The 14,467-nt window shown below is 42.7% G+C and overlaps 1 protein-coding gene across 3 annotated transcripts in view; it reads right to left on the minus strand.

Annotated features, from left to right (window-relative positions):
- Window positions 1-14,467, minus strand: part of HPCAL1 (hippocalcin like 1) — a 64,865-nt gene that overhangs the window by 36,729 nt on the left and 13,669 nt on the right. The window contains exon 2 of one of the 3 annotated variants that reach the window (XM_030945778.1): window positions 12,224-12,270. The exons of 1 other annotated variant lie outside the window; for it this stretch is intronic. The gene's annotated coding sequence lies outside the window, so the exon portion shown is untranslated. Of the gene's footprint in view, window positions 1-5,165; window positions 5,248-12,223; window positions 12,271-14,467 lie in introns of those variants that run through there. One more of the 3 variants, XM_030945780.1, reaches the window with a different exon arrangement.

The following is a 14,467-nucleotide window of genomic DNA, read 5'->3' on the forward strand; positions in this document are numbered from 1 at the left end:
TGGAGGGAAAGAACAGCAGGAAAGAGACATAAAAATTGTTTCAAAGAGACTACTGCACTGGCTGTCTGGTAGTAGATTAATCATTTAGTTGTCAACCTTGCAATAAATCTAATTGTTTTGGAAGACATTCATATTGCAAAATTTTAAGCACATATAGTAACAGTGAGTCAAGTTGAATCTAACCCTTCTTCATTTTACATTTGCTTTAGACACATTTTCTCCAGTACAGAAAGAACCAACTTAAAGGAAAAAACCCATCATGTAGATGAGAGTTTATTGATTACCCAGACACTAATTCCAGCCCAGCTCCTTGAGATCTCTCCAAGGGGAAAGGAAGAGATGGTATTTACAGAAACTGCTTCTAATGAGAAAACCTTAAGGCAAGGAAGGTGAACCTGAGAGCAATGAGTACCAATTTTATAGAATATAAACAACTGTTTGCTCTTGTAATTGCATTTGCCTTTCTAACTACAGTCCCTATTCTCTACCTTCCTTCAGAAACACCCACTGCTAGGCAAGGATGGCCAAAGCTGGCTTACATCACTGTAACTATGGGGAAAACATGTTATGATTTGCTTAAGCTCACTTTTTTTTAGGGAAAGCCTTAAAAAAGGCTTTTAAAAGTTTAAATCAGTTTAAAAAAATTTGCTATAAAAATCAGTGTCACAGAGGGACTGCCCCTTTTTCCACACTGATTTGAACATCACAGTATTGAATAGAGCTCTGTGATGAAGGAGTATTTTATTTCTAAAACAAAACCCAGTGTCCCAAGCAGCTAAGTTCACTTCAGAAAGGGTACCAAGACCAGGGAAATTACTTTCTGAAAAAGAAAAAGGAGCTACTTCTTTCAAGTCTTCTCCTGAAAAGACAATTTTGTTGACAGTAATGACAAAGTCTCCTTTGTTGGCTACAAACCCAAGCCAGCAGGACCTTCACACATTTTTCTGCAGGCAGAAGACACTCACTCCTGCAAAGCTAATCCCTGTTAAACTCCTGTGTTATAGCTAGTGGGTGCCAGGGCTGCTGAAGCTCCAACACCTGGGCCGAGCAAGGAGCCCTGACAATGTGAGTGTCACCCCTTCCCCAACAGCCCTTGGCTCTGCAGGTACCAGCTTTGCCTGCATCAGGTGTGCAGTGCCTGCATTTCCTCTATTGCCAAAGGAAGGGAGCTAAAAAACCCCAAATGAGCATAAAGCAACTACATTTTAAAGAATACTCTGAGCTGAGCTACAGTTCAGCTTGGATGCAAAGAGATTTGGGTTTCATGGACAAGCAGCAATGACAAGAGAGGAATTAACCAAACAGACATTTGCCAAATACAACTTTCAAAAACAATTTTTCAGAAAATGGCAACTTTGGTGGAGTGTAGGAATAGATGGAATGGACATTCTCATAACATCACATTTTTATTTAGAGAAGACAACTAGAGGAAAAAATAAATACATTTTGCAGATGGTCTGCCTCTGAGTGGCCCTGATAAAAGCTGCTGTGCCCTGACTCTGGGCCAGCCACATTCCATATCCAACTGCACAGCCTTCAGAAGCATTAGCAGTAATTAAGAAGAGGCAACCATAGTGATAAGCCAGATCTCTATAAAAGAAATACATGCTGCACTGATATTTTTCTTGCACTTTTAGTGGACTAACATGGTACACTCCTTATAAAGACATTTTTCAAGTCCTTCAGCTATTCTTCCAGTGTTGACTCACTGAATCCCAGATGGGACTCCTGGCATCACTCATCCCAGCAGGTCTCCAGGACAGCACCAAAGACTTTATGTATGGTCACCAAGCAGATACTGCTCTTTCAAATTGCCACACAAGTGCCTGAAGCACAGTTCTTGGGAATTCACTGTGATCTCACAAAAAGCATTGAGAACCACTGATCTAGTCCAATACCTTTTCATTCAAATAATTTCTCCAAGAATTTTGGTACCCAGTCACCACCCATTTGGTCTATACTATTTGTTTTTCAAAAGATATGCAACCCTGACCTAAAAGCCTCCAGAGCATGAGAACTCCCCATAGCCAGAAACTATTTTCTTCAAACAGTGATGTTCTTCTACTATTAAGCAAGCAAAGGATGCACAGGTTTTGCTGTGGTAGAGGTAGGATAGGGGAATTTGATCATTTTGTGTCATCTCCCTGTTTGTATCATATATAACTCAGGGCTCACTTGTGCAGCTCACTGAAAGATTAGTTGGCTCGTTCAGACAGGCAAGGGTAGACTCCTAAGGCGTTTAAGTGATTTGGGGCAGGATGATCATCTGTCTCCTCCCTGCCCACAATTAACTGTTCCATGGCCCCTGTCTGTGCTAGGGCTGAGCATGCTGGGGAAGTGAGAAAAACAGAGGAGCTGAGCTCCTTCTACCATGACCAGGAGCATCTCTTCTCCCTCAGCCTTCAGTGGTTCAAAGGAAGCTGTCACAAAGGGAACCAATCCCGTTGATGATCCAGGATCTTACTTATTCAACCTAAAGCTCAGCGTTTCAAACAGCAGGGAAATTAAACAACAAAGCTTTGCAGTAAGTTAATAAGTCGTTGTGTATCTGTGTTCAGATGGTTGTAAGGAGCACGACAAACTTGAAACAGCCTGCAAATTTCTAAAATTAAACAGTTCTTGGTGTTACAGAGGTCAGCCATCTGTTCAAATGTTCATGTTTTAGTTAATATAACTCTTCTTCTTCCACTCTTCTCTCCTGACTCAAGCATACTCCCTAGGAAGATGAGAGTACAAATCCCTAGGAGAGAATATGGCTGAAGTCACCACAACTAGACAGCCCTCCTCTTCTCCTCTTCCACGGAGAGCTGCCCACAGAAAGCACCTTTGTGGCTAGGACAGGCTACAGAGGCAAACAAGGAAAGTGGTGGAAAGAACAGTGTATTATCCAGGCCTCCCAGGAGCACCAAAGCCTGCAGAGAGACAGGATTTCTGGCGAGAAATTTGCAAGGTTTGCAAGAGAATTTGTCAGGTTCTGAAAGCTGCACACAACATCCCTGGCTTGTCAGGCGACCTCTGGCCATCCTCCATCCCATCCTTCCTGACCTCCACTCAGTCTTGCAGGGCTCCAAGGAACACTAGAGAGCACTTCAACATTCAGCTTTAAACTGCCATCTCATGACAGGAAGAAAGTGAAATTTGACTGCTCTCAACAGATTTCGAAGTACATTTGTAGTGGAACTGCTTGCTTTATAAAAAATTGGAATTATCTTGAGTTATTCAGCAAGCAAGGCCAGCACTGGGCTGAAGCTGGGTTTACAGAGCAAGAAGCGGGCTCCAAGTTGTTTATGGTAGGAAGAGATACAACGCAAAACAACCAAATTCTGCTGTTTGACATCCTGTCACAGTATGGGTTATTCTGCCCTCTCCTCTATCCCTGCTAATAAAAGGAGGAACAATAAACCCATGAGTTCTCATAAAGGTGAAGAAGGAGGGGGACAGGAAGCCAGAAGCCAAACAAGCACTTTCAGGAAGAAAACAAACTTGGGCAGGGGAAAAGCCAAAGTCAAAAAGATGTGGAAGTAGTTGACTGAGAATAGGTTGGTCTTCTGCAACCATCAATCTGTTTAAAATGTGGCTTCAAGGAAACTGGCCAATGCATTTCAGATATGGGTAGCCATAGTCCATCAGGACATCCGGCATGAAGGAAAAGACAAACCATGCATCTTTAAACCTTTCGCTTTAGGCTGGGAATGATGACCTCAAAGGAGACAAAGCAACATGCTGCTTTATTGTGTATCATTGTAAACCAGCAGGAGTTGAAAGAGGTTTTGATAAAGACATTTGGATAAAATTCTGTATAACAGAGATATTGTGCAGAACTACCTACTGAGTTAAACACTAAGCTGAATTTAGATGGAGAAAAGTGTCCCCATACTTCTAAACTCATTTTGGAACAGGTGTGAATCCCTGGTATTGCATATGGCTTAATTCAGGGGAATAACAGTGAATGAATTACTGGAAATATTGCCATTCATTATTTTCTAACACCTCCAGTTTAAAGCCTAGTGAATGCTTCACAGCTTGACCTTTGGGATGAATGTGAAAGCAGTACTACAGCATGAAAACAAAATATTTTTCTGGTTTTTTTAAAGTCAATAGGACCTGTATTATTTGAAGAATGGTAGCCTCAGGGAATCTGTTTCACTGTAAAGCCATTTAGGCAGCTGTCATTAGTTTAAAAGCCCATTTTTGTTTAATGACTGCTGTTTCACATACTCCCAATGTCATGTATCATAACTGTCATACCTAAACCCTAGATTTATGAAAGCATACAGCAGCAGCATTATACTCAGGGGTCTGCTGATATTCCCATTATTAAACCACTTCTTACAAGTTTTGACTTGTATTTAGGCATAACAAACCCTGTGTTCTGCGTGGGAGCTGTCATGGAGGTGAATGCTGCTCAGTTCCCCCAGGATGCCTGGCTGTCCAGGCAGAGACATCATCATCCCCAGCTGGGGCATCTTGCAGAGCTTGGGAGAAGGATGCTTTAGATGCAATGAGAAATAAAACAAAACTTATACATTTGTTTAGATATTCTTTATCATCTTGGGAAGGACTCACAAGGGGTGGAAAGCACGACAAGGCCCACTCTCCTACTAAGTCACACTTCATCCAGGGTGCAGAGAAAACGTGGCTGGAGGGGAACACTACCACGAAGTTGTTAAACATCTGGAAACAACTGAAGAACCAGATAACCTGCAAAACCAAACCCTTTTTTCTAGAGTCCCAGGCTATGATCTTTAAAACACACTGATTCAGGGGACATTCAGAAGTCACTTCCCAGGTACCACACAAAATGCATAATTTAGTACCTGTCAGCTGTGAAATTCCTTTTGCATCTGCTATCTTCTATCAGTCCTCCACTCAGCTGTCACTTTGCAGGTAAATTCACCTCCCACTATTTTTATAGTGGAGAACAGGGATCATTCAATCCTCTTACCTCACTCTGTGACTGAAGAGCTGAATCTATGAACTCTACTTGGTCAAATTTAAAACAGAGAACCAACCAAAATAAAAGAAAAAAAGCTTTTTTCTTTAGATTCAAAACAGTTAGAAAACATGTGAAAACTTGGGGAAGGTATTCCTGGCATATTCTGAAACCAGTGAGCACAGATTTTACATTCTCAATTTTATATTTTCAGGCACTTGTATTAACATACCTAGCTATTGTGCTCCTTGTTGCAGCGTTAAAATATTTCATTATCATTCAGAGAGAAGGTATTTTCACCTAGAAAAAAAAAGGATTTAAAAACAAGCTGCCTTAGTGATTCCAATATAAATTATCAGAACTAGATAATTAACTATTCTGACAAATAGGCAGTAATGTTAAATAACAACTAATGAGACACGATCTATACCCATAAGGATATGTATTAATACTGATGTGCCACAAAACAATTTCTGGATGGTAAATACCTAAAATGAAATTTCCTCCCCAAATTACAAAAAATAACATTTTTCCTAAATTATTTTGCCTGTGGCATTTCATTGAATAAAATGACAAACTATATCCCCTTTGAAATTCAATGAAGGCCAAATATGATTTTTTGGGTGGAATAAAAAGTTCTGTAGTTTAATCCACTTCATTTTTACTGTAACACATTTACTACACTCAATTTACTGATTAATTCAATATTGAGACAATGAATTCTTGGGCTTTAGGGTATAAGATAGTCAGCCAGCAAGTATCTAGCAAAGAAAATCTCTCCCACCACCCCTGCACAAAATCAGGAACACAGCTACAGCTGGGACCTACAGCCCAGTCTTCTTCCAGCTCTCCAATCCTGTCTGCGCTTGAATAGAACTAAGCAGGTCAGTTGGAAGAAGACCCAGAGTGATCATCTAGTCCAACTGCAGATCCCAATGCTTCTTTCCAGACAACAACAAAATCTAGACAAGGGATTGATGACCATGTCTGCTTTTCCTGGGAACTCATGTCAGCTCTCTGGAAAGGAACAGCTGGATTTTGACTGCTAAGAGACCAGATTTTATGGTAGCCCAAGGGTGATATTGATAAATACCAAAAGTATAGGGAGAAGGAAACAAAACTGCCTGGCTTAGCTGAGACTCTCTTTGTTCACACACAAAGTTGGCACCCCATCAGCCCCACTGATGCTCTGCTGGAACTTCACCAGAACACCATGCAGTATCTGCACATGACAGCAGATGTACATGCAACACTTGGTGCTGTTGGGGGAACTCCCCCCTCCCAAAAAAGTCCCAAATGAAGCCTGCCAAACAAAACCATTAACAAAGCAATGTGCATCCTATGTCAAAATTATCCATATATTTTGTAATGGCAAAATTGGCACTTTATGTTCCTTTACCCTAAATGGTGTAATGGAGAATTCACCAGCTGATTTCCACACCTGCTGCAACAGCCCATGGTCAGCAGGGAACAGGACTCTGCAAGAACCTGGCTGGGGACCTGCACTGGCAAACCCACAGCATCTTCTCCCCATTCACTGGACACTGTGCTGCCCACACAGAACCATGGAGCACCCAACCATTACCACATATTTCTTTTCTACTTAAGGCAGTAGTCAAGCAGTTATTGAATGTTATTCTGCATTCCTGGTAATTAAGGAGAAGGTCGTAAACCCCCCCATATTAAATGCCCCCTTCATTTCAAATGAAGGCTTGATGGGGATGGAAATGCTCCTTCTGTCTCTCTGTATGTCATACACAAGTGCAGACCACACTCAACACAGCCATGGCTGCCTCCTGCTGCCTTTGGGTGCCATGAGCCGCTTACAGCAATTAAGCTGCTCACCAGCCAGGCTGTCCCAGGATACAGAGCCCAGGAGGATGCCCACATTCAGCCTCTCTCTCCAGCACCCCTCCTTCCATATGCTCATGAAAGCCAGAAAGGCTCCCCCTCAGGAGACAGTGCTGCATTCCCAGCCCTGGAGCAACACCCATCCCAGTGAATCCTGGAGGTGGGAAGTCCAGGAGTGGCAATGTCCATTCTACTGAGCTCCCCAGAAAGGGAGCTGCATCCAAGCAGCTTTAGGGAAATATTTCCCTGGGCTACTGCAACTCTGCTATGCAATTCCTAGATCACCAAAGCAATGTAGTGAAGCAGTTTTTGCACCCACCATCTTTGCAAACCATGTTGACTTTTAGTGGTAACTCCACTCAGCAAAGGAACTTATTTTGATCACCTTCACATTTGTCCCAGTTGAGGAAAATCAGGCCTTATCTCATTGCATTCCCTTTCCAAGAAAGGCCATGATTTTTTTTTTCTTTCCCTCTGGAAACACAGTGGTTGGCAGTCTATCCAACCTGCAGGCATGCAGCTGGACAGACATGCTGTCTGTAGATATTTCTGACTGCATCCCTTAGCCAAGCTTAACCCTAGGATGGATGTTTATCTTTGCATTACCAGGGTACCAAGCTGCTGCAGGGTAATGAGAAGAAGCTGAGCAAGGTAAGGATCCACTCTAAATTACCATTTTTTAAAATTAAGACTGGTGGAGCCTGATATAAAAGCCAGCAAGGTGGATGGACAGAACTGCTGGTCATGACAGGTCTCATTTGCTTGAATTTGAAGGATCCTCAAGGCTTCAGGTGGGTGAAACCCACTGCACTCCCTTGGTGACTGCCCAGGAAACTCCACTGAGCATTCCCAAACCTTGCTCCCTCTTTCACCAAAGCCCCCCACTTACACCAAAGCTTCTCCCAGCAAGTCCCTGACAGCATAAGCCAAGGCACCACCTTATTTTATTCTGAGACTGGCTAGCATGGTAGAGGTCACAGGAACATTAAAAATGTAATAACTCACTGTAGAGGAGAAAGGGGAAAAAAAACTGTTGAGTTCATGACTAATCTTTGCAGCTCTTGCCATAGACAGGATTTGTACAGACATGTTGATTTTTTATAAAAATAGTAAATCGTATTACACCCATGCTGCAAGACCAAAGATTCACAACGATACCTTAATACAGCTTAAATAAAAATAGTACTACCTGAGTCAATCTGAGCATGATAATGCTTGGTAATCCCACACTCTTAGGGGATGAACAGTTGTATAGCAGTGAATCAACACGAGATACTTGCATTAGGAGCCACTCCTTTTTCATGCTACATAGCAACATCTCTACAAAATGGAGAAGGCAGGTGGAGTTTGGGGGAGACAGTGCACAGTGGGGAAAACAGGGCAATTACAGAGCCCCTTATCTTTCAGTTTGGAAATCTTGGCTGAGAGTTTACTTTTTTAGAAAGAAGGCCTGCTTTAATTTTTCCCCATCACAGTAAAGAATTAAGGAAAAAGTTTGAATTTCAAAAGTTTTTGAAAAGTGAGCAATCCCAAGCCTGTGAGCACTCAGGAGACTCATTCATAAAACAAACACAGCTGAACAGCAGTGTTGCACAGTCATTCTGGGGTTTTTTCTTAACATCCTTGAATGAGCAAACAGTGAATATGGAAAGTAAAAGTGCAGTGCAACACAGAAGGTCTAAACAGAGGAGACATCAGTAAAACCTCTTTATAATAAGAGTGTAAAAGCTGAAGACTCAAATAGCAATTTTTACAGGTGGCTAAGGAAAAAACTGGAAGCTTTGATTGAAGACACATTAAACCATAATGAATTATTTTCAATTACTTTGTTACATAAGCTACTCACAAAAGGTGCTTCATTTGCTATTGTGCTCCCATTTGTTCTTTTTTAAGACACATTTTACAGTTAATTGCACTTCCATCTCCCCTCCTTGTACCCACAGTATAGATTTATGTATGGCAGACATGTGGCCCTCACAGCTCCCTCCAGACAGGAGGGAAAGGTAACAGGAAAAGTTAACAGAACTGAAAGATCTTCCTTTCCCCAAGAGGACTTGAGTTTGAGTTCTGAAACAAGGCAGATTTTCAGGGCTGTAGTGCAGATGATGCCCAGGGGAAGGAGAATACAGCCTTAAATTCCCACTTATCTTGCCTGCTCCCTTCTCTGCCCTGGTGCTCAGCCTGGCACTGCTGCTGGGATTTTTTGTTCCTGCAGAGCCTGAATGTTCCCAGGAAGGGTGATCCCATGGGACCCTGGATATGGGGATACAGGTAGGCTGTAGAGAAGGCAGAGAAATGCTGACAAGGGCAGTAGAGGCAGAGCCAAGCTGAAAGGCACCAGGACTCAAGGATGAGGAGATCCTGGTGAGGAGGGATGTCTAGTGATGACCAGAGCCAGGTCATGGGGACATGCCCATGCCCTTGCTCTGTGCACAGAACATACAGCATATTTCCAACAAATTTCCCAACACCAATGGCAAGAACATTCCTGGACTTCCATGTCTTGCCACAGGTGATCCTGAGTTATGTTCAGAAGCTCAGCCCTTGAGTACTTCTAGCAACCTCCCACTCAAGGGGACCCCCTACCCACAAACACAAAGGCTGCAGAGGTCTTAACTCAGCTTTCAGTTTAAAAATAGAATGTTTATCAAAGTCAGTTTGGTAGGATAGATCTGTCAGTCTAGCTGCAAAAACTTTCACTTTCATGCATCAAACACACCAGCTTTGGACCAGAGAAGCAGGGAACCCTGTTCCAGACTCAGGGCCCCATGTCCATGCTAGCAGCAGGCAGTTTCTGAAATGATGTTCACACCACCTCTTGTCCCATCCTCTGCCTTCCCTGGCCATGGGTCACAGCCACTAATGTGCTCCTCCAGAGCAGCACAGGGGTTACAGCAATGCCACCACCACGGCCCCTGTACTGCACCCAGACAGAGACAGCCCTCCTGACCACATCCCAGCTCTGACCTCCCAGCACAGCCACCCAGCAGCATCCTGGAACAGGCCAAGGCAGGGGACCCCTGACCCAGCTGAGTATTCAGGTGTCCTGTGCAGGGTGGCCTTGATGGGTGCATGTCCCATCATGTGTCTGGCTCCCTGGGCTTCCCTGCCCAGAGCTGCTTATGTGCTTACAGGCAGAAACACAGGTAAGCAGCTTGCTGCATCAGACCTGTGGTATCCCAGCAGGAGAGCATCCAAATGTCAATACCCCCTTTCATGGCCAGCACCCTCACTTCCAGATGAGCTTAGCTGGGGTAAAAATCAAGCTACCTTCAGACAGGCTCATACACATTTTAGTGTCATACTTTGTTCTGAAGCCATCCATGTGCCACTGGCCACACATTACATTTTGGAAAACGCCCATCAGGCTCAGCACTGGTCTGCCATCAAGTCTGCCTCTTACTCCATGTTAAACATGAACTGATGCAGCCTGACCACTGTAAGGCTCCATGCAGAAGCTGTTACCCTCTGGAGATGTTCCTTCTGCTGGTATGGATCATATGAATTCCCAAACTGAAATCATGCACAACCTGAACTTGAAAACGTGAGGAATACAGACCATTGAAGCATTAAAAAATGTGATGTGCAACCACCCAACAACTCTAAGCTCTGTTACCAAAAGCGCATCAGGAGCCAAAGCTCCCAGGGAAGACCACAGGAGTTTTCCAAACCTCTACCCAAAGAGACTACCCAGGAGAAAGACATATTAAACACACAGTCTGGAGTATCAACAAGTGATTTTTTTACTCATACCCTGTTCAGGTATTACCTGAAACAAGAAAACAAGAAAATCCAATTTTAAGTACAATTTAAAGAGACAATTTAAAATTACTTGGATTTTGCACACATGGTATTACTGTCATCCATCTCATACTCCTCTCTGTCCTCAGAAGAAGAGCTTTGTTTCATTTTTCAACCTCTCAAAGAAGACCCACTGAATATTCAGGTCCCAATACAGAAATTAGCAATACAAACCATGCAGGTTTACAATACAGATCCCATCCTAGCTGCAGGGCTGGGGAAGAGGAGGGGTTCATAAGTTACTGCTCACAAGAGCATTCTTGAGAAAGGCACATGGGATTCGTGATTTGGGCTTGTAAAACTCGAGTTTTAGGAACATAAGCCTCAATATAGAAAATAAGGATAAGACAGCTTACTAAGGAAGGGATGTTTTCATTGCTGAAAGAGGGAGTTGATAAGACATACATTTAAGGGGCGTTAAGTCAGTCCCTTATAAATACAAAGTAACCATTTTCTAGCACAATGAACACATATTTAGGTTGACAGACACACCAAACTCCATCATCCTCCCCATATTAGGTTGACAGGCGCACCAAACTCCATCATCCTCCCCTGCCCTGAAAAATGACCAGTGCAGATGGCTACATTTCCCCTGTATGGACACTCCAAATCAGCCTGGGACCATGTGTATCAAAAGGCATCTGATCTATGGGAAGTGCACAGATTTGGAAGACAGAGGAGTCCATTAGAGGTTTGGGGCATTCGGCCACGGTTCATTAGTCAGTCGGAACACACAAGAGCTCTAATGGCTTGTATCCTGTGCACTAGGGAAATGCAACGAAAGAATGAACTTCCTGAGGAATTAATGGGTAATTATATAATTTGGTTCATCTCATGGGAAAGAAATCTAGAATTGAAAGAGGAAATAGAGTACGTATTTCTCTAGAAACAACGAAAACAAACAGCAAAGGGTGTTACAGAGCAGACTCTCAGCTGGCACCATTGGAGAGACCAGCTCCAGCAGAGGAAAAGAAATTGCACTGATTGACATCAGCATTTTGCACCTGCAATGGCACCAATTGGCAGTTCTTAGCAATCTCATCCTTCTGCAGCTCTTGACTGATTTAATGTTTCACTTACTCACAAATAAGAACCTAATGAAGTGCATAAAAATGAAATACATGGAAGCCTTGGGTGCAGGCAGAACAAAATCAGTCACATGTGGCAGAGATTAGCATGGGTTATGCAGCTCATGTAAGTCTCTGGAAGTTGCATTCCTTTAGATTAACACTTTGGACAAAACAGAAGGGAAAAAAAATCCCAAGGTTGCTTTCTGACAGAGAAAACACCGCCCTAGTGGGATGTGTAGGCTTTTAGTAAAAAATGCAGCATAATTTGTACAGATTATCCCTGAAGTCAAGTATTTTTTTAAATGTAACAGTTCACTTATGCAATCTCAGGAAATTATTTTTAGTGCAAAGGTTATTATTAAGTGCAAATCTGAACATTTTGACAACAAACCCCTGCTTAAAGATTAGCCTTGCCAGCTTTAAAATTAAAGCACGCCATTAACTCAGCAAATGCAAACTTCTGCACTCAATACAGAACAGAAAGCCTGCATTTTCTGCTTCTCATTTAGTTTTACTATTACTAAATTACAGAGTGCCTCAAAAGGAGCAGGGTCTGCAAAGTACTCACCACCTATTTTGGAATCTCTTCAGAGAAGGTCCACAGGGCTCGATTATCTGGAAGAGAAGGCACAAACCAAACATGCTTTACATTACAGCTTTTCTTTAAGTGACTGTCTTCACACTCTTGGCCTCTCCTGTAAAAGCTACTGTTCCCAGTTCAAAAAAAAACCCCAGAAATAGTCCAAACATGCAAAAACCCTGCTCCAGTTCTTACCCTACAATGGGAAACAGCTTTGTTGTGTATTTGCATTTTATTATTTGTCCTGAAATAAGAAATATTTCCATGTTGAAAAATGTACAGATTTGTCTTGAATTCAGACAGCAAATTCTTCTGATGTTCAATAATCTGTTGAAATCATCCTTTTTATTTTAAATATTTTTTTGTAAAAAGTCATCTTTCAAAATAAATAAGTATCAAGTTCAGATTCAGAAGGCTTGCTTAGCTCATACCTCAGAATATTACTACACAAAGATGTAAAAACTGGAACAAAATAAAGGAAGAATATGAGAGAGCCAGTTCCAAGTTTACTGCAGCCACTAAGCATTGCTCTGAAAGGTTAGAAATCACTTTTCTTTCACTGAGCATGTTTCTCAAGGAAAAAAAAAGGAAGTAATTTGCATCCCATCAGCATCTGTCAGCTCTGAATGCTGAGGGTTCATCAGCCTCCAAGGAGTCACAGATAAGAGCACCAGGAGCAAGGTTCACCTTCTCCCGTGATTCCTAATCTCTCAAAATCTGTGGATTAGAAAATCGAAAGCAAGTGACTTGCTCTGACTCCCTCTCTCACAGAGCTGACCATGATTCTCCTCCACCAGCAAGGCCAAGCTCAGATGGGAAGAATTCATCTTCTCCAACCCAATACACCAACTTCTTTCCTGCCAGATCCCTGTCTGACCCAGTAACCCTGTAACTTCTGCAAACAAAATCCCACTGTGTTTAGCTCCCAGGTGCCTCCAGCCCACACCTAGCACACACATGTGGCCAGCCCAATGCCAAACCCCAGCCACAGACATCCTAGACAAAGCCTCCCAACAGTCTCCTTTGACACTTCACCATCCCTACAAGCAGGAGTTCCTGCTTTTCATGATACCACTCACACTCATTTCCACTGGCCCTAACCCCTACAGACAAAGGGTTTCATATTTCTCCCCTTACAGCAAGCTGCTGCTGTTTGCTGACACTGTAAACTCCTCGTGCCGATCCTACACCTTCTCTCCAGACCAAACACCCTTATTGCTTCCCATCATTCCTCTTGAGTGCTGTTATTCAGATCCTTGCTGGCATTTTCCATTTTTTTACATCTTCCCTCAGGTGCAGTGCCCCAAGCAGGCTTTAGTACTCCAGCAATGCCAAAGCACCAGGAGATCCCAACACTGGACGCAAACTCCATCCCCCCTATTTATGGATGCTGTGGGGGCAGGATGATGCTCCAAAAGCAATGTATGACCCACCATGACCCCACAACACTTTCCAGTGGAGGCCCTCCAACCGCCCCTGAGTGTTCTGTACAGCCAATCCATTCACCAGAGATAAATGCAAGCCCACACTAAAAGCCTTTCGGTGGGAATGATGGACCCTCCAAGGTCATCTTCTGGTTCTGTCCAAAGCTACTTGAAAATCAAATAACTTTCTCCCCCCAAGTACTTGTAATATCCCCTAGTTTGCTGCTACTTGTTGAGTCTGAACCAACATATTATCAAATGCATCAGTAACAATGACCCATGCCATAGGGTCCACTTTTGGAAATTCTCACACAACACTACTTCTGAGCTTGATCACACACAGAAATTAAGTCTGGATCATGGTCAGCACACCTGCCTTGCACTATCCATAAGTTTCAACCAAATTTCTATTCCTAAGTTTTTTTTCTATGAATATCAAAACATCACCAAAAACTTAACTAGAATGGGAATAAATCATATCATTTGCTCTTTTTCTGTCTACAGGACATGTTAGCCTGCTCCAGAGAGTAATTAGGATGTCTGACATTATTTGTTCCAAACTAACCCATGCTAACTGTTACTCATAAGCACCCAGAAGATGACTAGGTGGGAAATAATTTATTAACTTCCAGAAAAACACTGTAATAAAAGTCAGAGTGACTGCACTGCAATTCCATCTCCTCCTTAAAAAAAAAATAGCACTATATATTTTGGTTTTTCATTGTTATGGTAACCTCACAAATTCTCCGCAGGTTTTCAGAAGTAAACACCAAGAAGAAATTGAAGTCAAGCAGCCAGCTGAAATACA

The sequence above is a fragment of the Camarhynchus parvulus genome, chromosome 3, assembly GCF_901933205.1.
Source record: "Camarhynchus parvulus chromosome 3, STF_HiC, whole genome shotgun sequence".
Taxonomy (NCBI): Eukaryota; Metazoa; Chordata; class Aves; order Passeriformes; family Thraupidae; genus Camarhynchus; species Camarhynchus parvulus.